This window comes from Pelophylax lessonae, assembly GCF_965119305.1.
Source record: "Pelophylax lessonae genome assembly, chromosome: 9".
Taxonomy (NCBI): domain Eukaryota; kingdom Metazoa; phylum Chordata; class Amphibia; order Anura; family Ranidae; genus Pelophylax; species Pelophylax lessonae.
In genome coordinates, this window is record NC_138776.1 from 140984801 (window position 1) to 141009532 (window position 24732).

The window sequence follows — 24732 nt, forward strand, 5'->3', positions numbered from 1 at the left end:
ATATATAAATAATTGTCCATATATAAATCTTTCCAGAATGCTGTGACTTTTTCCGATATTCATAAAGTGCTTGAGTGTTCAAAATGTGCAATAAGCGGGGTTTCCCCCTTAAGATGTCTGCTTACCATCAACTGGATATAATCAGGCATGGAATAAAGGTTTTACACTCTGTTTTTCAATTGGTGAGGAATATTAGCTGGAACCTCAAGATTCATCGCCCCCGTATCCTCAAAAAGAGAAGCTTTTCATGGTGAAGTTTGTTTTGAACAACACATTTATTGGGTACATGGCGGGGATTTATACTCACAAACAACAAAGTAAAACAAGCATAGAGCGGCTCGGTGGTGTGCTGCTCCCGCAGCATACGATCCTCCGGCCGGGGATCACGTGGTACTCGCTCTACCTATCGCTATCGATAGCGATAGGTAGAGCGAGTACCACGTGATCCCCGGCCGGAGGATCGTATGCTGCGGGAGCAGCACACCACCGAGCCGCTCTATGCTTGTTTTACTTTGTTGTTTGTGAGTATAAATCCCCGCCATGTACCCAATAAATGTGTTGTTCAAAACAAACTTCACCATGAAAAGCTTCTCTTTTTGAGGATACGGGGGCGATGAATCTTGAGGTTCCAGCTAATATTCCTCACCAATTGAAAAACAGAGTGTAAAACCTTTATTCCATGCCTGATTATATCCAGTTGATGGTAAGCAGACATCTTAAGGGGGAAACCCCGCTTATTGCACATTTTGAACACTCAAGCACTTTATGAATATCGGAAAAAGTCACAGCATTCTGGAAAGATTTATATATGGACAATTATTTATATATTTTTCTATTTGGAACACATTGTGTATAAATATTAGATTTTTATGATTGTACACTTTATATTATTCCTTTGAAGATCACCACAGATGTATTAAGTTATTGCACAATTCTATAATATTTTTTATATATATTTATAGATTTATAATTTTAAAGCAGCGCTGCACTCACATCTCTCATAAAGACAAGTGTGTCTTGCCTACAGTCAAGCATGGTGTTGAAAGTGTCATGGTCTGTGGCTGAATGAGTGCTGCCGGCACTGGGGAGCTACAGTTCATTGAGGGAACCATGATTGCCAACATGTACTGTATTGTGACATACTGAAGCAGAGCATGATCCCCTCCCTTTGGAGACTGGGCCACAGGGCAGTAATCCAACATGATAATGACCCCAAACACTCTTCCAAGACGACCACTGCCTTGCTAAAGAAGCTGACGGTAAATCTGACGGACTGGCCAAGCATGTCCCCAGACCTAAAACCTATTGAGCATCCATGGGGCATTTTCAAATGGAAGATGGAGTAGCTCAAGGTCTCTAACATCTTCCAGCTCTGTGATGTCATCATGGAGGAGTGGAAGAGGACTCCAGTGGCAACCTGTGAAGCTCTCATGAAGTCCATGCCCAACAGGGTTAAGGCAGTGCTGGAAATAATGGTGGCCACACAAAATATTGACACTTTGGGCCCAATTTGGACATTTTTCACTTAGGGATATACTCACTTTTGTTGCCAGGGATTTAGACATTAAAGCGGTAGTATACTCCGCTTTTTAACTTTTAACTACAGGTAAGTCTATAATAAGGCTTACCTGTAGGTAAAATTAATATCTCCTAAACCTGCATGGTTTAGGAGATATTCGCCCTGCATGCAGCCACTGACACCAGCGGCGCATGCACTCTGAAGGTCCGGACCTTCAGAGCTCCTTGCCGGCACCTTGCAGGAAAGTGAATTCCTGTGGTCATGCGCAAGAGTGATGTCAGCGCTGTAAGAAGCCAGAGCCGCCGAACCCAGAAGAGATGCCGAGGGAAGATGTCAGCTGCCTCAACGGTGTCCGGGCGACCGCGTAGGGGGTTCATTCTAAGATATGTATTTCATATTGAGCTAGTATGCGATGCAGCCTATGACATCTCCTGTACCATGTCTGCACAGCCTATGACATCTCCTGTACTATGCCTGCAGCCTCTGAAATCTCCTGTACCATGTCCACAGCCTCTGACATGTCCTCCTGTACCACGTCCGCCGCCCCTGCATCTCCTGTACCATGCCGCAGCTCCTGCATCTCCTGTACCATGTCTGCAGCCTCTGCATCTCCTGTACCATGCCCGCAGCCTCTGCATCTCCTGTACCATGTCCGCAGCCTCTGACATGTCCTCCTGTATCATGTCCACACAGCCTAAAACCACCTCCTGTACCATGTCTGCACTTTTACCACTTTTAACTGGAATTTCCTCTTATATACTGTATATAAAGAGCCCTATGTGCTTTCATATCTGTCTTATCTATATATAATACACTCTTCAAATGTGCTTGAAAATGCATCGTTTTCCCTTTTATGAACAAGAAAATAATGACATTATGCTGTTGGGCTGGTATATTAATGCTATGGGGCTGGTATGAAGTTATTTTCAGGGCTGAATTTTATTCCCAGGCCGGCCCTGAGAGCAGGTATAAAGGCAGCAGTAGCCAGATAGCTAGGGCAGATAAAGTAAGTCCAGGAAGCAGGCCAAGGTTGGTAACAACCAGGCAGCCAAGTTCAAAATCAGCAGGCAAAGACAAGTCTAGGTCCTAGAAGTATTAGCACGTGAACAATGAACACGCGCAGGAATATTAGCATAACCTCGCACTGGTTTTCTCGTGCTGGGAATCTATTTTACCTTACACATCCCTAGGTATTCAGTTCCTTTTGTCTAGTTATAAAGGCTACCTGCTCTATTTTGGTCTGAATTATTTTTGGTCTCTATCATTGTCTTTGTTTATTCTATGGGCTATTTTTTAATGTTGTGATTTACACTTCTAATGAGTAGTTGAGCGCTGATAGCCTAGTGCTATTGTTGGCATTGGGGAAATAATAATTTTGTACATTGCACTGTGCATGTGCATAGACAGTGTGTGCTTCAAAAACAAATAATAGGAGACAGGATAGGTGGAACATGCAAAGTCTCTTCTGGCAAAAAAATTTCAGCTCCTGGCAAAAGTTTAATATATACTAGGCTATTTGTGTTATTCATGCCAACCGTGTACATTGGCAAACAAATCTGTGCAGTCCTATAACCCATTCCCCCTTTGCTACTTTAAAGTGGAATTACTCTTAATTCTGGCAATAGTGATTCATTGTGAATACTTGCACCTGAATACTGACTAAATTATTTTACCAGTTATAACCTGGAATTGTTGGCAAATGCGTGCGGTAAAGACATGTGTGCTAATATAATATTGCCGTACATAATGACGCTGAAACACAAACCATAAACAGAACGATTAGGTGTGGCTGACAATCCCAAAGCAATTAGTTGTTCCAAACGCAACAATGAACAATAGTCGTTATGACAGCACCTCCAAACAGATGTGCTCATACCATGTGAAGCTAAAGTCTACATGCAACCAAACATGAATATTATTATTTTATTCTTATACAGTACAAAAGTGTAAGGTGCAAAGCTCTAAGGCTATGTTTATAATGGCACAAGATACAGTGCTCATAGTTTGCAGGCACCGCTCCACCTGACCAATGATAAAGCCAAGTAAAGTTTGGGTTACTAGCAGTTCCTATGTCTAAACTCATAATGTAAGAGTCCAGGGCAATTTGATGAGAAGAGTGGGACATGGATGAGAAATGGGTTTGGGATTTGGAGTCAGCTAACCATAAAGACACAAACAGGACACATCTGTCTCCCCAGAGAGAAGGCCCATGCCAGAAGGTGTAGTTCTAGTTGTGGTAGAGCTGGCATTTCTCAGAAAGTCAAGTATTTTAGAGTGACTCAAGTTCATAGGTGTGTGAAATGCAGGGTTTGAAATTGAAATAGAAGATCAGCGTTTTTTAAACCCCTTTTTTTACTGGTCTGAATACATCATCAGTCCTTCCTCTTTTCCTCCATCAAAAGCAAGGGGCAGTCTGAGCTGAGTATTGCTCACATAATGACACACAAGTGCCATGCAGTGCTCTAATATTCTGAGCCCTAATTGTGTTATGATAGCCACCCACAGGGTGGGTCCATGACAGCATGGATGATGGCGGTCATTCAAACTGGAAGACTGAGGATATCTTATGGTGGAAAAGAAGTACTGCAGGGGGTGGGAGCTCTGGGTTGAAGGTGAATATTGCAGCCAAAGCTGATTTTAATAGGCTATTTTTTGGGTGGAGTTTTGTTTTAAGGCTGCAAGAGGTATGGTAGTATTGTACATTTGTCATGAAATTAGGGGTTATTCTTTATATTCCTTGGGATCCATTTTTTGTGAGCAACATTAAATAAAAATGTTGGAAATATAATGAGATTAAACAACTAACATTTCCATCAGTGGTGATTATAGATTACAATAAACTAATAGGTTCAGCACTGACTCCCTTACTTATATATCAAAATATATGTACACAAATATGTTAAAATAATTTATATCAATCATAAAAAGTGCTAACAAAGACATTTCTCTTCCAGCAGTATTTCCTGCCTCCCCTGTATCTCCCCTTCAAAAAGAAGGGCCCAATATCTTCTCTTCATTCATGCACACTGCTTGGTCATACATGCTGGTTGGTGTGTACTGGAGGAACAAAACTTCTTTGGACACAGAGATATGTACGGATTTAAAGAGTTTAAACACTATAACAGGACAAAACATTTTTTTGAGAGCTAATAAGTGCTGATCTTCTATTTAAATAAAAAAAATTTTTTGCTATGATTAATACTTTTTTGGTATAAATGATGATTTTTGGTACATATCTGTACACATAGGCAGCTGGGTGTTATCCCCCCCCCCCCCCCCCCCCCCCCCGTGCGGCGCAGATTCCCCCTGTTGATATTTCACCAAAGCCCCCCAACTCGGCTCCTAAAAAATTGAAAAAGAAAAAAAACTACCGACACCATCCACTGCCCTACTGATACCAACCTCTGCCCTACTGAGAAGTTCACTGCTCTACTGACACCATCCATTGCCCTATTAACATTGTCCATGCCTTAATACATTTGAGGTACACACCCTAATGCAAAAGGCTGCGCACACCTATGTCTGTACACATTGATCTATAGGAAAGGGAGTGAGGGCTGAACTAACTGGTTATAATACATTTTGAGAAAAGTTAAATTCCAGTACAGTGGCTTTAACCACTTGCTGACCACTCACATTGAGTCTACTGCGGCAGAGTGGCTCTCCTGGGTCCAGCGACGTAGACCTATGTCGCTGGATACCGCCCCCTCTCGGCGGCGCGCGTGCGCCGCCGGAGGCTCGCTCCCGCTGTATTCGGACACAGCGGGAGTCGGGCCAGGGGAGGAGAGGTGGTGATCACCGCCGCTCTTCCCCCGATCGTCGGGGACAGACCGAGGAAATCCGCCCGCTTATGTAAACAAAGCAGGCGGATCTCTTATGTGACAGGCAGTGACAGATTACAGGATTTAGCATAGCTGAACCTGCGATCTGTGTGTCACACAACCCCCTCCCCCCACACACGTCAGTAAGCATGAGGCACACATTTAACCCCTTGATCACCAATAAAGTTTACCCCTTCCCAGCCAGTGTCATTATTACAGTAACAGTGCAAATTTATAGCACTGATTACTGTAGTAATGTCACTGGTACCCCCAAAAATGTAAAAAATGTCAGTTAGGGGTCCGATCTGTCCGCCGCAATGTCGCAGTCCCGCAAAAAAATTGCAGATCGCCCCCATTACTAGTAAAAAGAATAAACAATAAAAATGACAAATCTTTCCCTTAGTTAGTAAACGCAATAACTTTTGCACAAACCAATCAAAATACGCTTATTGTGATTTTTTTTTTACCAAAAATATGTAGCAGAAAACAAATTGGCAAACATTTTTAAAACATTTTGATTTATACATTTTTTTGGGGGGAATGTTATATAACAGTAGTAAATGGCAAAGAAATAGTGCGCTAATAAAAAAAATTTATATGATCAAGGTAAAAAACAATAATCATAAAAATCTCTCAAAATAAAATAAGTCTGCAAACACTTCAAAATAAATTAATGAGTGAATCCATCCGTGTCAAAGTGACACTCTCTACAAACAGTAGTGTTTCACATAAAACAATATAAAAAAAGTGTAAACATCAAACATAAAAGTCTCTCAAATGTTATAGGTCAGCTTAAGCTTGAACAGTGAATCAGTGCCAAGGTGACGTGAAAAAAAAAAGGTGCAGACAATGATGTTTCACAATATCAGATGTTCTCTATGCCAAGATGGTCTCCTACTTTAGAGGTGACTATATGGTGAGAAGGTGACACCCTGGTGGTATAGATGGATTCTTACCAGAGATCAGGGAGATATGAGCTTGGGCTGCTGGAATAGGTAATCCAGTGTGTGGATAACGGAGAGTGGTGTGCTCTCACTGGGATATCCAAAAAACTTGTCCTGTTCACACCTGTAGGTTCCGATGACTCAGGGTGCAACGGCCAAGAAGGTGATGCCCAAAGGGGGAAAAAAAGGGACTGATGGTGCATTACCCTCAAAACAAATTTATTGGAAGGAATGGCAAACACTTACATCACAAAAACAGAACAAACAATAAAAAAGCAGCTCATTAAAAGTGATTGGCCGCCTGCAAAAATGGTCCGTAGCAAATGACAGCACAGCTAGCCCCCATTCGACGCGTTTCCACTTAGGAGTTGTCTACTGGGAATGGAGCTGAAGCAGCACCGTCATTCTCCCTGTTAAAATAGCGAATCTGATGGGTACTTCCGGTCCGGCCGCATCGTGGTCCCGGAAGTGCGATGACGTCACACTTCCGGTGATCAGACCCGCTCGTGCAGTAGAATAGGACAGGAAGTTGTTCAGCAGTGTAGTTTGGAAGCCGAAAAGAAATTGAAAAAGAAAAAACGTCCTTCTAACTATGATGGAATGACTCATAGGACATATAGACAGCTTTAGGTCCTGCTGAAATTCTAAAAATAAAAACCTTTAAAAAGATAAATATTATGAAAAATGTGAAAGCACATCTATGGCTCAAGCTGAGTCACACACAAAGGGTACTCAACAGAGCATGCACAAGATCTGTGTCTGAAGGATGAGTGTGAGTGTAAAAATGATGTGTGTGTAAGTGATGTGTGCAGGTACTCACATTTCCAAAATGGCCACGGCGGAAGCGTGCTTATGTGCGTCATATGTGACTGACGCATTTCATCATCATAGACGTTGTCAAAGGCGGCAATGATGATGATGAAACACGTCAGTCACGTATGGCGCACATAAGCACGCTTCCGCCGCGGCCATTTTGGAAATTCCATGCTGTATTAATTCAAGCAATATGTGAGTACCTGTCTATTATTTAACAATAAAGCTGTTTTTTGGACGTATTACACTATTGGACTCCCCTTCATTTTTCACGAGGTTCACCTTACCTGGCACTTATGGTGGAGCAGGGGATGGATTACATCTTATAAGTTTACTTCCATTCCGATCTCAAAAGTCTATGGAGGTGGATGATTGGTATCTGCTAAGCTGACCCTTACTACTTATGCCTGATTGACCTTTCATTAACTTGAAGGTCCACCTTATCTGGTAAGAGTACCCCAGTCATTAACATCACAGTGGTGGATCATTACTCTACAGTGGGAGCGGCTTCCTATCATCGCTTTCTCTTTTCCATTACAGAGACTGTCTAATACCAGGACTGTTTTGGTTTAATGCACTCAAGCCATGTTTTTTCATGTTTTTCGCATAGGATACTGATTCTTATGGTTTTATTATCTATGAGCATTATATTTATATATATCATCATTAGGCGCTGCACTTTTTACTTATATTTTGCATTTCTGTATTTGGTTTCCTGTTGTGCTGGCTGCCATTTTTTCTTCATATTTCTGGTATTTGCTGAGCATTCACATGCTTAGAATTGGCCAATGATTTTGTCCATTTGCACACTTTGGGACTAGCGCGGCTTTTTTCCTTTTAATAATGTTATATAACAGAATGTGAAAAATATTGTTTTTTTTTTTCAAAATTGTCGCTCTTTTTATAAAAAATAAAAATCGCACAGGTGATCAAATACCACCAACAAAAAGCTCTATTTGTGGGAAAAAAATGGACATATATTTAATTTGGGTACAGCGTCGCACGACCGTGCAATTGTCCGTTAAAGTAACGCAGTACCGAATCGCAAAATATGGCATGGTCAGGAAGGGGGTAAAATCTTCCGGTCTTAAAAAGGTTAAAAATACGCTCATTGAGAATTTTTTTTGTCAAAGACATGTAGCTAAATACATTTTGGCCTAAATATATGACAAAAATGTAATATATTGGATATTTTTTAACTGTCAAAGTAGAAAATGTCAAATTTTCGCTGTTTTTTTATTAATATCGCAAAAAATGAAAAGCGCAGAGGTGATCAAATACCACCAAAAGAAAGCCCTGTTTGTGGGGGAAAAAAAGGACGTAAATTTCGACTGGGTATGGCGTTGCATGACCGCGCAATTGTCGGTTAAAGTGGCGCAGTGCCAAGTTGAAAAAAGTGGCCTAGTCATTAAGCAGGAAAATCCTCCGGTCCTAAAGTGGTTAATGTTATTAGTTAGTGAATGGTAAATATGAGGTAAGGATAGAACGAATAGTGAGGATATTCATTTTGTTTAGCGTTCCATTTAAATATCTGAGAATCGCAGATGGTTTAAGAGACTTAAAGCGTTTGCTACCCCAAAACGTCATATTCCTGATATGTGCCTGCTGTAATATGTACTTGTATGAGAGTATCCTGTTCTCTTTGTATTGCTTCCTTTGTATGAAATCCCTGGTGTTCCTGCCAGTCCCTCTGCTTTCCTATTAAAAACTGATCACACTAAGCAGGAGAGTACAACGTGGTCAGTTCTCTAGCTATGCTATGAACTCAGTGTGCCCTCCTCCAATGATCAGGCTTATCCTGAAACACCCCCGCTGCACAGCCATTCACTCACAAGCTCAGTGTGCTGCTGCTTCTCCTCCATCAGCTCTTATCCAGCTGAGAACAGAGAGAATGTGACCACTTATAAAAAAGGGAATGATTCTAATCTGCCTCCTTACGGCACAAGGATCTCTTTTGAACAATTGAACCTCTTCAACGTGCCCTAAGGCATCCCACATGAAACAGTCTCTTCTGTTGCTTCTAGACAAAGACAAACTCAACACAGACTTCACACAAGACAACTCTAAAAAGCGCTTTATGGACAGATGGCAAACCTTCATTTGCTCGACGTTATCCCCCAAAGAGCAAGAAAACCTCTATAATTGCCCCGAGTACCACAATGAATACTTATTGCAAATCACAAAGGAGGACTCCTTGCCCTCCTGAACTTACACATACAACGCCCACTGGATGCCCCCCCCCCTTTGGGATGATGACCACTCTGTTGACACCTCATACTCATTTTGACCAGCTCTTATTGTGTTTTGTTACCCTAGTTAAAAGTTATGTCCATCCAGCTACTTCACCTCTATTGCGTTACTACATATCTACAGCGCACATTCTCTGCGCCTAACTACATTCCCTCTTCCTTTTCTTCTTCCTCTTCTTCTTCCTCTTCCTTTCTCTCAGGCCTATTGTTTTATTATTGCAATATGTTTGTTTTATTGTTTCTTTCACCTCTGCCTATTTGACATATTCAATACGAATTGTAAAATACGCAAATCTCAAATTCTGTCGAAGCTCTATACTTTGTATTGGTGAATTCTTTCAATAAAATGTGTTAAAAAAAAAGGTATTTATAATGTCTTTTTATATCTATACAAATGTGTTTTGCCTTTTAATTTAATTTTAAACTGAACAGGGTTGTTTTACAAGGTGATCGTTTACAATCACTTTACTATTCAGCTCTTTTTTCAGTTCTTTTTATTAACTGGATAAGATGATTTCTTTATTGCTTGTTTTTATCATTTTTTTGTTTTTTGGTCATCCCAGCATCTTCCCAAATGGCTCATCACTAGGACATGGAAGAAAAAATGCCTCAAATTGTGTAAAACCTTACTTGCAGATTTAATTAAAGTTTAAAAACACACTTACATCGATATATCCAATATAGCGCTATACAAAGAATTCCTCGCAGGCCAAACATGAAGCATAACACCCTCAGCACATCACTCCGCCCTACACGTTTTGTCTAGGGCACAGTCTCCCATTCTCTATTTCTTTATTTGCACATGGACTCTTATGTTGTTTTGGATTTGGTTTTATCCCACAATTGGGTAGATTACTTAAATTACAAGGATTAAAATGAATAGCTCAATTTTGGTAACAAAACTAAATAAAGATATTAAATCCTCCCAATCAAAGTTAGCGGGATGTACATCCATTTTTTAATTGTATCAAATTTACCTCTGAATAATTCACTTTATATAAGTCATTAATATCCACTGGAATGTTTTTAATTGGTTTAGATGTCAAATGATTGCCATGACCTTAATCCATTCAAGGGTCAGTGTTTGTCTTTTTTCGGAACTGTGACTAGATCATTATTAGTAACAACAAATTATCTTCTAGTAATAGTGGATGACGTCCTAACTTCCTGTCTGTGTCCTTCAAAAATTAGCAAGGTTTGTGATGCCTCTACCAAGAACTCCAAAGCAAAGTTAAAAAACAAGGGAGGAGCTAAGCTTCATGTGTGCGCTTTGCAATCTTTCCCTAGGCTAAGAAGCTCCTCGCAAATGGTATTGTTGTCAAGGGAAAGCTTTATAGAAAGAATGAATTATCACCATGAGGGGAATTTAATTTCAAATGATTCTTGAGCCAATTTTAGATATCTCGGTGTACAATGTATACGGTCAAACTCCTCAGTGTCTAGTATGTTGGCGACATCTGTTACATATAAGACATAAACTGCTGCCAATGCTTAACATACTTTTTGTACTTTATTATTTTTTTTTTAACTTTATCTCCTTTTTAAACGTAAAAAAAAAATGTCATTAAAAAAAGTACATTTAAATTTTACTAATTTAGAGGCAGATGGTTTGATTTCGTAGAGGCAAAGAGACTGTGCTCTTTGCAAGGGAAGTTGCACAAGGGAATGTTCCCCAGAGCTTAGTGAATAAATGGAAGCTCTGCTCCAAACATGTGCAGGTAAAAACATTTTTTTTTGGATGCGCCTGGGTATCCACTGGGGAAAATTGCCCTGCAAAGTGAACAGCCTATTTGCCGTTAGTAAACCAACACTAGTAGTTCTATATAATAAATATATGTTGTTAGACTGTATCCATCTAGGCCAAGAGATCTGTAAGCCTTACAATCTATTCTTGGTCTAAGTGGATCAGTACTCTCTCCCTACCCTCTGTGCAACCAAATACTGGCACTGCCTTGTGCCAAGAAGGGAAGTGACTCACAATGTCTCCATAACCAAGGTTTGGTTATTTCAGAATATCCAGTTCTTTTCCCAGAATACCATTTGTTTGTCAGTTTTGTACAGTATGCAAATGCAAACACTCTATGGGGGAGATTTACTAAAACAGGAGCACATAGAATCTGGGGCAGCTGTGCAGAGTAACCAATTAGTTCTAACTTCAGCATGTTCAATTAAGCTTTGACAATAAAACCTGAAAGCTGATTGGTTACAATGCACAGCCGCACTAGATTCTGTGTGCACCAGTTTTATTAAATCTCCCCCATATGTGAAAACTATTGAACATTTTCCCTGTCAAACTTTCAAACCATTCCATATGTATACCATTCCATGTGTTTGACCTGTATAAATCAGGTCAAACATGCCTACCCCTCTGGGGTCACTCCAAATACTGCTCTGGTGGTATCACTGATGGTATTCCTTCTTATGATCTTATCAGGTATGATGTGGTAATACATTAGGAAGAATGGACATGTGGCCCCAATGCAGTGGCACTGGTGCTCATATTTGCTCTGTAAATAAGCTCACAGACATATAGGGGCCCCACATTGTGTAGTATGTAAAAAACACTTTATTTAAAAAAGAATTGCACTTACAAGAACATTTAAAGTAAAGGCACTTTAATGCACAGTGTCACCCGGCTCCGCCCTATACGTTTCATCACGTGACTTCCTCAGCCACCTCAGGGGAAATCAGCTTATAATACAAAGGCCCATTCCTTGCCTCTTAACATGGATTTGTTAAATGGTCATATGAACTGCTTGGTAAAGTGGTTGTACAGACTAAAGGTTTTGTACTTTAATGCATTCTCTGCATTAGGGTAAAAAACCTTTAAGGTGAAGCTTTCCCCTTTACCCTCTAAATACTTACCGGAGCCTGACCTTGATCCAGCACTGTGCCGAGAACAGCCTCACTGCTCTTTCTCTTTCTGATCACTGGACATGGAGGTAGCAGCAAAATGGAGGAAGCAGCTTTTGATGCTGTCTATCACAGCCTGTGAGGAGGGCAGGTCCGAGCTGTGCTCTGTGTACCTATGGACACACAGAGTGTGGCTTGGGATTAAGCCAGCCCAGGTGCCTCCTCAGGAGCTGGTTATCCATGGGGACACTCGGAAGGCAGGGGGAGCTAGGAGCACCGGCAGGGGAGCCCAGAAGTGGGGGAACAAGGCTATCTGTGCAAAACCATTTCACAGATCGGGTAAGTATAAGATGTTTGTTATTCAGAAAAAAAAACCTTTACATGGGTGTTAACCCTGTTTGAGTACTGGGTACTTTCCCAATTTTATTATTTTTGTCGTTAACAGCAGTTTTCTATGGCACCAACTCCCCCCCCCCCCCCCCCCCATACAGCTTTAGGACAATTAAATAATCCTGGAGAAAAAAATTTAAGGGAATTTGTTAATTTTTAAATCTCTTGTAGCAGGCTTTCTCCCCATTGCAGTGAAAATTTGTCCAACAGTAGCTTCAGTTTCTCCCCTGCAGAGCACTGCTGTGACAGATTCATATCCGCCAAACAGTGCATTAACGTACAGTAGTTGGGTGGAGCATCTCCTGGGAAAAGCCTGTGGGCAAAGGAAAAAAATTGTTCAATTTCCCATCAACAGTATTGATAGAGGAATCCCTCTCGCAGCGCTACTGTGTTCTGCCGGCGGGGAGAGCAGGGATCCTTATCCACAGGCAGAATACATTGATCAGTGCTCGTGGCTATAGCCTTCAGCAGTGATCAGGTGAAAAAAATCCTGGTTGTACTGAAGTTAATTAATGGACCAACTTCAGTGCCACTAGCCTGGCTATAGAAGTTTTAAAAAAATGCCAGTTCCTGCTGAACCAGCCGAACTTCGATCCCTCTATGGCTAGCTTAACACTGAGACATAGATTGTCCTGAAACAATAATTGGATGCTTAATTTTCTAACATGACTCACTTGTGTCTGTGATAACAATGAGTTAATTGCACACTGGATTTTGTAACTTTTATATTCTAATTTGCATTGAATGTGTTTCTGTTTTCAATGGTATAATTGTTTCTGCTTTATCTCCAAGCAATTTTCCTTAATTATATGTTCCTACATTGCTTACTATTATGGCTTTGGTTACCTGTTCCATGGGAAATCTAAGAGCAACTGTACTGTGACAGACCTAAACAGGACAGGGGCTTTTGGAGAGGACTAGGAGCAAGCCCCTCACCCGCTGACTATGGGCCCTGGCTTTTAAGGGAACCCTTGGAGTAATGTTACTTTGAATTCAAGTCCATGTCTCCCCAAGACACACAGACTTTGGGACTCTAGGCCGGGGGTCCCTGTTTAGAACCTAGCTCCCCCATTACCAATAATGACTGCTTCACACTGTAGGACTCATAACAGATGTTAATATCATCAGCTCAAGCCACTGTCTTTCACCCATTGTTAATTCTGATAATTAACTCACCTATTGTCTGCTAGCAAACTATTGTGGGATGTGTTTATACTTGTAACAATGTGTATTGTACAGTACTTTGCATTCAGTATTGTATTGGACGAATAGCCTTGTCATCTAGGCTGGGTTAGGTGACTAGTTAATTAGCTCATGTTAAGTACATCTCTGTAAGTTAATAGTTGCTAGAGGGGGAGTAGCATAGTTTATGTTGGCTGTTGTTGAGCTATGGTAATTACATTCCTGTTTAGAAGTTTTATTGTTAGAGTAATATAATCAGGAGGGGACTGTCCTCCTGTGAGGTAAAAAATATATTTTTGAATTTCAATAAACAGTCTTTCCTTTGGTTTTTACCTCTCATCTTGTCTGTGTACGATGTTTGGGGTAAAAAGGGCTGGTATTAGCTCTCAGTCTGCTCAGAATGGTTTGGAGGGCAGGAGGCGCTGTTTGGTGGAAGCAAGCACCTAGTCGGGGTGCCAAGCGGTTCCATCACATGTACCATATCAGCAGGATCATAGTGTTATTAATTCATTAGGGCAAAACTTAGACAGATTTCAAAGACACAAAATATTACAGCACCTCATACATTACCACACCATAAAAGTCCTTTTTTAAATGCAAGCAGTATCTATTAACGTGGAGTAAAATTAACTTGGTTCCAACCTATTGCAGTCTGCTGTACAGCAGAGCTCAAGCTGGGAGAGCGAGAAGCAGCAAAAGAATCAGTTGTGCTGCAGGTGCTGATAGAAAAAGAGGAGAGTGGCAGAGAGGTGAGCTTATCCATCTGCCTCTTCTCCTTTTGCTGTCCAGTCAAAGGCTGGGGGAGGGTCAAGGCCTGTAAGTGTTACTTAACAACTAAAGGACCGCCCGCCGCAGTTATACTGCGGCAGGCAGCCCCTCCTGCGCAAACCGACGTAGGTATACGTCAGTCAAGTGCCTGCAGCTAGGGGGCGAGTGTGCGCCGCCGGCAGCACGCTCCCACCCCCACTCGGCAGCAGGGACCCCGATGCACGGGGCAGGCGGCTCTGATTGCCACCTGACACCCGTGATCATTCCCCGCTGAGAGAGAAGGACGGTCAGCTGTTGTAAACACAGCTAACCGTTCTTCTCTCTGGAAGGATCACAGAGCACCTGTGATCCTTCTATGTAGGATCACAGGTCTCTATGGTCATTCCATAAGCCCCGCCCCCATACAGTTAGAATCACTCCCTTAAGCCCCTTTCACATAGGCGGACCGTTCAGATCTGCCTGTCAGTTTTTTTGGCGGATCTGAAAGGACACCCCATGCATCTCTATGGGGCATCGGATGTCAGCGGAGACATGTACGCTGACATCCGATCTGACCCCCCATAGAGAACAGTGGGACCTGACCGCTGTGTCTCCGCACACAGCGTGGAGACACAGCTGCCATTCGCCTGCTCAGCGGGGGATCGGCGGATCGATTCCCCGCTGAGAAAAACTGAGTGCGCCTGACGGACTCCCTGTGTGAAAGGGGCTTTAGGCTCACATTTAACCTCTTGATCACCCACAGCATTAACCCCTTCCCTGCCAGTGTCATTAGTACAGTAACAGTGTATATTTTTAGCACTGATTACTGTATTAATTAATCAAAAGTGTCAAAAATGTCAGTTAGGGGTCCGATCTGTCCGCTGCAATGTGGCAGTCCTGCTAAAAATCGCAGATCTCCGCCATTACTAGTAAAAAAAAAAACAATAAAAATGACATAAACCTTTCCCGTAGTAGACGCGATAACTTTTGCGCAAACCAATCAAAATAAACTTATTGCAATTTTTTTTACCAAAAATATGTAGCATAAAACAAATTGGCCTAAACTGTTAAAAAATTTAGATTTTTAAATGTTTTTTTGGGGAATGTTATATAGCAGAAAGTGAAAAATATTGTTTTTTTTTTTTTCAGAATTGTCATTCTCTTTTTGTTTATAGCGCAAAAAATAAAAGTTGCACAGGTGATCAAATACCACCAAAAGAAAGCTCTATTTGTGGGAAAAAACGGACATCAATTTTATTTGGGTACAGCGTTGCACGACCACGCAATTGTTCGTTAAAGTAACACAGTGCTGAATCGCAAAAAATGGCCTGGGCAAATCCTTCCGGTCCAGAAGTGGTTAAAGTGGTTGTTAACCACTTGCCGACTGCCTAACGCCGATCTACGTCGGCAGTCAGCCCCTCACAGGCAAAGCGACGTAGGTCTACGTCGCTAGCCTGTGAGGGTCTAGGGAGCGAGCGAGATGTCCGCCGGTCACTCTGCGATCATCGGGGGAGAGGGAGAAAGTCAGGCGGCTTGTGTAAACAAGCTGCCTGTCATTCTCCCCTGTGTATGAAGGATGATCATACGGTTCTACTATGTAGAACCGTTGATCACTGTTCATACATCTGAAGCCACAGCCAATCACAGTAGAAAGCACGCCCCTAGGGACACACATAGCCCCTCCCTTTCAAAAAAAGTTAACCCCTTCACTGCCAGTGTATTTTTACAGTAACAGTGCATATGTATAGCACTGATTACTGTAGAAATGTCACTGGTAACCCCAAAAGTGTCAAAAATGTCAGTCAAGGGTCTGATCTGTCCGCCGCAATGTCGCAGTACCGCAAAAAAAATCGCAGATAGCTGCCATTACGCGTTAAAAAAAAAACAACAAAAATGACAAAAATCTTTCCCTTTTTTAGTAAACGCGATAACTTTTGCGCAAACCAATCAAAATACGCTTTTTGCGATTTTTTTTTACCAAACATAGGTAGCATAAAACAAATTGGCTAAAAATGTTAAAAAATTTTGATTTTTACATTTTTTTGGGGGGAATTTCATATAAAAAAATGTGAAAAATATTGCTATTTTTGCAAAATTTACGCTCTTTTTTTGTTTATAGCGCATGATCAAAAAATCGCACAGGTGATCAAATACCACCAAAAGAAAGCTCTGTTTGTGGGAAAAAAAGAACGCCAAATTTGTTTAGATACAGCTTTGCACGACCGCGCAATTGCCCGTTAAAGTCACGCAGTGCCGAATCGCAAAATACCCCCTGGTCAGGAAGGGGGTAAAATCTTCCGGGGCTTAAGTGGTTAACCTAACTTAAAATACCTTTGTGTGCCTACTGATTAAAGGAAGGTTAGCTGCACTGTGAGTTTATTTTGTTAAAAAAAACTTGTCTCTGCTGTGTTCTCCATCTTCAAACTGCAGGTCGCGTGATCGCTGTCAACTGCACATCAATTCACAGACCTGCTGGTGTCCAGTGTCGGGGCAGTATGCCAGAACCAAAAGTGACATTGCCACTGAGCTTCTGTGTTTCCATGCCAATGGAACACTATCAGGCTCGGCAGCAAACATCACTCCCCCCCCTTCAGGGATTGATAAGGCTTCTCATTGACCACAGAAGATACAGGTGCGCTCTTGCACAGCACACCTGTATCTTTGGCATGATGACACAAGAAGTAAAGTGACCACGGCTGCTTGGATCGGCATGCTACCATGGTCAGTTTACTTGTATGTAGCACCCTTCTAGGTAGGTGCTAGGAAAAGCATATATGTGGCCCTGTCTGCTTATCAGGGGGGCCTGATTCAGTTAGTGAGGCTGTCATGTGTTTCCAGGTGTGGTCTGTTGAGTCTGGGGAGTCTCCCCACTGTATCCAATGAGGGCTCTTATTGGACAGTGGAGGAAACCTGGCCAACAGCGCACCAGGGCTTATAGCTGTCTCAGTGGGCGGAGTTTGCTGCAATGCACCCTGGGATCGGATATAAGCCTAAGGGGAGCATGTGACAGGGGGTCTTTGGCGGGAAGCAGAGTCCCAGGAGGAGGCTGAAGGCTGTATCTCCTCCTGTCAGAGCAAGTGAGGGTGTCCTGGGCAGGTGGCCTAGAGGACCGGAGGTTCAGCTTGGCTGCAGGAAGAGGATCCAGAGTGTTGGTGACTGAGTGGAGCTTCTGGGCAGAAGTTTCCAGGAAAAACAGTGTCGTGAGTACTCAAAACTGCCCAGGGGTCTGCCTAAGAGAGAGGGCCATTCCAGAAGGTCAAAGGGATCCGGGAGCCAGCTAACCAGTAGAGGAGGCTTAGAGGAAGGGGGTGCCAGTGTCTAAGCCCTGAAGATAAGTAAGAGAAAAGGGGGCACCGGTGTGGGCCCTGAAGTGTTCAGCATTGCAGCAGTATACAAGTAGCTACCTCAGCAAGAGTGCTTAAGGGAGCTCAAAGATTACTTCTTTAGTCAGAAAGCAGTCACAAGTCAGTTCAGCATTAACAGGCATCCGGCCAGCGTTAACCAGCGTCAAGCCAGCGTTGATAGGCATTCAGCCAGTGTCAAGTTAGCGCCAAATAGCGTTTTCCGAATGTGCCCACCAAATTGGTCATAGTTCAGTTCAAGGAGTATCCCACTCATCCCTTCTCCTATCCTAGTTACAAAATAAATACAAAAACCCAAAGATACTGGACTGGTCATTGTCTCAGTGCTCACATTTGGAGAAACATGCTTTAATGTGCTGTTGTTGCTAGCGGTAACCCAGGGGGACCCATATCCAGCAAAAACGGCTGGGAATTGTGCTACATTTGGGGGCTCGTCTGGAATTTCACCCTGGGTTACTGGGTCAGTTGCCAACAGCAACAGCCAAAAGAAAAGTTCAAAATCTCCATTTTTGTTTCCGGGACTTTATTCCAAAACTCAAGCCAAGTGTGAGGTCAGTTCTGCAGGAGACAGGGAGAGTGGGATGAAGATTAATGTGCACATGGAAGGTTGTCCGAGGCAACATGAATGTTTAAGTCAGCACTGCAAAATGGCAGGAAACGTTCACTTTAGTTATGAGATGTACTCTGCTATCAAGTATTGAAGAGCAGGGAAGAGGTCTATGTTAGTGAATAAAAGCTGCAGATGCTTAACAGAAAACGGTCCGGGTGTGGACAAAGAAATTGATGGCCAGGGGCACATGAAACAGAGTGCCAGGAGCCAAGTGTGTGTTCAGGCTATATGGACTGATGTTGACCATGCATACGACAGCGGGACATTTGTTCTATACAGCGAATGCAGTGATACTGTGAAGATTGCAGTCGGCCATGCCGGGAGGGGCAGTGGGACTATCTTCGGAGACAGTATGGTGGAGGTGCAGCTGGGGCCCTGCTACAAGTAAGAAGAGTGGATGCATGTCTGGCGAGGGACATGGTCTGCATGGCATGGGAAGGGTTACTGAACTGCGCGGGAAAGCGCGATCCAGAAAGCACTGCCTAGTAGGAGGAGCCACCGCCAAAAAAGGAATATGAGTGGAGACATCGGTCACGCCCAGCCAATCAGGAGTGACTAAGGGAGTCCATATAACACTCCCCCCTTCGGGTGTGGCTGAGAGGGAGACACGTGCGAGGAAAAGCACCATGGAGTTTGTTGCAGAGCAGAAGTGTGCAACCGTGATCTCTAGGGCTGCGCATCTTCACTGGTCTCACGATTCGTTTCGATTACAATTATCATGGCAATGATTCAATTTGATTCCGTGATGCATCATGATGCATCACAATTACTACCCAATGCCCATGCCCGGTCCACTGTCCAATGGTTTTCAAAACTTTATCAAAAAAAAAAAAAGCAGTCAAAAGTTAAAGAATCATTTTTATTTTTATTTGCTCTTAAAGGACACTTCCCTGGCCTGCAAGCCCTGCATAGTGCACTTGCACTGCATACATATAGGAAAGTCTGAAAATACCATTTCCCCAAAAATAATATTAATTTTTGCTCCCAAAGATGCGCTAGGTCTTATTTTCAGGGGATGTCTTATTTTTCCATGAAGAAGAATACGGTACACATTTATTGTTAAACAAAAAAAAAGGAAATGTATTACCTGTATACGGTATGGTATTAGTTGTCATCACAAACTAGCAAATTACATCCTCCTGTGTCATTTTGATTCCCCCCCCTTCTGATCCTCCTGTGTCACTTTGATCCCCCCCCTTCTGATCCTCCTGTGTCATTTTAAGTGATCCCACTCCCCCCACCCCTGTGCCAGTGGACACCTTCACCAGACATCCACCCCATCCCTTTATTAGACATTTCCCCCCTACCTCAGTCGCCCCTGTGTGTCCACACAATGTGCCCAACTCCTGCCCCGTGCGACTCACTGTCTAATTGTGAGTCAGCCAGACTCCGTCAGGGCAGAGCGAGCAACAGGCGGCCGCTTGTCCTGGCGGCGGCGCGGGCTCTCTGATTAAAAGAGACCTTGCACTACCTGTCTGCTCCGGCTGTGCTGCGGCCAACAGTGAGCTGCACGGCGGCACCTGCCGCTACAGTCCAGAGTTACGGTAGCTTTGGGGGGGCCTTGTTATTGGGGAGACCTTATGTTCAGGGGAGGCCTTATTATCGGGGAGGTCTTATTTTCAGGGGGATGCCTTATATTTCAGCGAGAGGCAAAATTGTAAGTAGGTCTTATTTTCGGGGGATGTCTTACTTTCAGGGAAACAGGGTAGCATAGCAGAGACAGACAACAACATTATTTACTAGAAGTAACAGTAAAATAGTATGGCATTAAACTGTAATAGTGCTGTTTACTTTTTCATAAAAGAAAAGAAAATATTAATATAAAGTCTAAAGCTTTTAAAGTACAACTAAAGGCAAAACTTTTATTTTGGATAGAGTGGAGGAGAGGAGATATTAGAACATCTGTCAGTGTTTATTAGAACATCTGTCAGTGTTTATTGCTGTCTATGTTGTCCCACGCTGTAGAGATTCACCCTCTCTATTTGTCCTGTGTTTTTACCATTATCATTGAAAGTAAAATGAAAAACCCCCAAATTTTGTGGGATTTCCTCTCACTTTCAGTTTGGAACAGAAAGTGAAGGTAAATTTCTACAATGGGGGCAACATGGCAAAAATAAACCTTACAGGTGTAATGATTAAAGAACCTTCCCTTGCTCAATCCAAAAGGAAAAATGTTTTGCCTATAGTTCTAATTTAAAGCCAAGATAGAAGCCTGCTAGCCAGTCAGCCAAGTTAATATTCTTGTCAAAATGGTCATCATAAATTCCCACAAAACATTATATATAAATCCTTTATGTGTATATATGCGTTGCAATAAATTCCAGGTGTGCCATAACCTGTCCTCCACAAAACAGAGCACTTCCTGACTAATAGCAAACATCAAGGTGAACTTGGAACATAGTGCACTGCTGCAGAACTTCCAGGTTCACTGTGATGTTTGTTTGCCCCTGCCACTCCCAGTCAACTCAAGTGAGTTGATGGCTGCTAGAGGGGAGTTATAAATATATAAGCTCTCGAGTTGTCACTAGTCACTTTACAGAAAAAGTTACCTGTCCTGCAGTCTACCACGATTAAACCCAACTGAAGCCAAGCCACCATTAGAGGAAGGAAAACCCTTGATTAAATCGTCAACTGAAGATTAAACCTTGAGTAAATCTTTATGGGATCACAAAGATTACACATGACAACACGATTGTCTGAATCAGAATCAGGAGAAAGGTTTGGCACTGGTACAAGTCAAGGCACATGAGGTTAGGTCAGGTTTGTGTGTATTTGTGATCCAGTAAAGATTTAATCAAGGTTTTAAGCTTCAATGTATGATTTAATCTTTCAAGGATGTTTCTTCCTGTACCGTGGCTGGCTTGCCTTCAGTTGTCTAGATACACTTTTACCTTTTAGTATTTGTTTGGTTGAGGGAACCCCTACACTTGGCTACAGACACTTAGTTAGTATGTGAATGAACATTCAAAATGGACCACCTTTGAAAACAAGCCATGCTCAATCTCCAGTGCCAGAAAAGCTGTAAAAAAATATAAAATGTTCCAGGTTCACTGTTGATGATGGTTGTGTTTGCCCCTGCCACTGCCAGTCAACTAAACACAGTGTGTGTGTCGTGACAACTCAAGAGCTTATAACACAGCTCTAGCATCAACTCAACTTGAGTTGATGCTAGAGCTGCGTTATAAGCTCTTGAGTTGTCACGACGCTCAGTCAGTCACGATACAGAAAGAAAAGGTTACCTGCACTCTACCACGTTGATTACACCTGTAACTGAAGCCAAGCCAAGCCATCATTAGAGGAAGGAAAATCCTTGACAGAATAAATCGTCAACTGAAGCTTAACCTTGACGAAATGCTTATGGGGTCACATTCACAAACTCACAAATATAGTAATATTACACATACAAGTAACATCCAATACCAAAAAATTGGTGTATTATTTGTGATCCAATGAGATAAGATTTACTCAAGGTTTTAAGCTTCAATTTACGATTTATTTCTCTCAATGATTTTCCTTCCTATAATGGTGGCATTGTGGCTTGGTGTCAGTTGTCTAGAAGGAAATACACTTTAATATTTATTTGGTTGAGGGTTAAATGAACCCCTAGACACTTTTAGTGTGAAACAATGGAATATGGATTGGACAATCTTCAAAAACAAACCATCTCAGTGCTATAAAGCTATAAAACAACACTGGTGTGACTGACAGACTGCATTAGTAATTACTAATTCATTAAAAACATGAGTTAGTAATTACTGCAGTGCTTAGCATTTGGGAACATGTAGGTTTTTCTGTATGAACACTAGTTCATCCACATGCTCTGGTTTGAGGGTGCTTCTTTTTGCAGTTATCTCCTGCAGATACACTTGTACCTGGGATACACAAGTATTGCTTTGACAGCTGAGAGAGGAGGGGAAATATGACCTCATGCTCACGCCACCATTTCAAAGGGTCCTCAGTGAGAGCCAGAGGTGGGGCTTTACAATATTTTTCCATTTCGTCCTCCACCTTGGCATAGGGGATGTTAGGTTCTATTGCAGCATCAGTGAAAGACTGTCCCAGCAAAGTCATGAGCAGCGATCTGGCCTTTCTTTTGGGAGGAGAATGGCTGTCCTCAATGGGTGTTTCTTCTTCCAGAGTTACTTTTTCCCTAGGCACCTTCATCCAGCTTTGGCCTTCTATTAGATTAGTAATCTGTGTTTGAACAAAAGATAATAGTATAAGAAGAGCACACACTGAACTGCCTAAGAATGTGATTCATTCTGATGGAGTGTGGAAACCGCACAGTAATCAATACAGTTCCCACACCGCATCAGTGAAGCGGGGCCTACACAATACAATGTAGCTGAGCTACTAGCTGTCAGGGAGGAAACATGATGAAATTCAAATTACCTCCAAAGATGCAGACTCCTCAGTCACTCCTCTGTATATCTCCAATCTCTCCTCCTCTGCGAGAATAAAAGGCAGTCCCTTAAAGCGAGGATCCAGTGCAGAGGCTGTATGAAGGATCTTCTTCTCTGCCTCAGTGCTGTACCTTTTCAGGAGATCTGTTTTGATGGCATTCTTGATCTCATGGGTGTGTCTCCCATTGTGTCTGTCATGCTCTGGAGCAGTTGTGCATTTAAAGGGGCAATGAGAGACACTGTTGGGTTGCGCTCTTCTGACATCAGCAAGGTTGCATCCTTCATTGGCTTTAATGCACTCACAGCGTCCTCTGCATTTGACACATTGGTTTAATTGAGAGTGCAGAGATCAGCCTCTCCTTTTCTGACTTCTGGAGACAGCAAGGTGGCACAAACTGCAGGTTGTTGTTCTAAGAACCTCTCGACCATGTCATATGCGCTGTTCCATCTTGTTGGCACATCAGTTATTAGCTTATGATTCTTCAGGCCCAGACATTTCTGTTTCTCTTTTAGACAGTGGCTTGCTCTACTGCTGCGGTGAAAGAATGTAGATATTCGTTGCACTCTGCCGAGAAGCCTGGAGAGCGTGGCTCCTTTCAGTGCCCGCTGACATGCAAGATTGAGTGTATGGGCGAAACATTTAATATGAGGAAATTTACCAACTTGAGCTACAACTATCATGTTCGCCACATTGTCAGTCACAAGCCCTACAGATTTATCAGACAGCTGCCATTCTTCCACAACATGAGACAGTAGCTCTGCCAAATGAGCACCCGTGTGAGACTCATAAATGGCTCTCGTTTGCAACGCATGTGACAAGACCTGCCAGTCCTTAGTAACGTAATGTGCTGTTATTGTAACATAGGACTCCGTCGTGACTGAAGTCCATGAATCGCACGTTATTTCGATCCGACTGGCTTGGTTCATTGATGCAAGTACCTGAGCTTTGGTTTCGTGGTAGAGTGCAGGTAGAACATTTTCTGTAAAGTGACTGCATGATGGGATCTTATAACGTGGCTCTAGCATCTTCAAAAGGTAGCGAAACCTGGGGTTGTCCACAACAGAGTAAGGCCGTAGGTCCTTGGTGATGAAAGCTGCCACAGCTTTGGTTAGTTTCTTTCCTTTTTCAGATTTGGGCAGAAAAGTTAAAAGTATGGAAACAATTCTTCGCTGACCTGGGTCTATTTCCTTGACAGTGGCACTGGTGGTGGTGACGGGTGTTAGCATCTCAGAGTGAAAACGGCTAACATGGTTTCTCAAGTTTGTAGAATTCCCTAGGTATTTCATTTTTGTGTGACAGGCTTTACACACAGCGTGTGTCTTGTCAAACTTGCGCTTCCCTGTTTGTTCGTAAAATCCAAAATGTGCCCAGATGTTTATTTTTAAAACGCTAGGTGCATTTTTTATCTCTCGCTCTTTTTCTCCTTCTGCCACTACCATACTACCACGTATGTGACGGAGACGGATGACGTAACTTGCCAAACTCTGTCAGTGTTTAAAAAAAAATTGTGATGCATCGATTCGCCGATTATATTCCGCAGACCTAGTGATCGCTTCACCCACTGGCGGAGAACCTGCTGGGCAGATCCAGGAGCAGACCGGGAAGCCGAGCCCGACCTTCGTATGGGACACAGGCATACGGATGGTGCCCGAGAGAGGACTGGGGCTATGCACAGGAGGAGGTGTAGAATACAATGGCACAGTATGTCCTCATTGTGCGAGAGTGACAATGAAGGTGCAGGCATGGAGTCAGTGCAGGCATTGTGGCTATCTGCTGCTGCGGGCGGAGAAGAGTGAAGGCCGTCCCAGGCAGATGTGTGTGGCCTGGGAGTCGGGGCT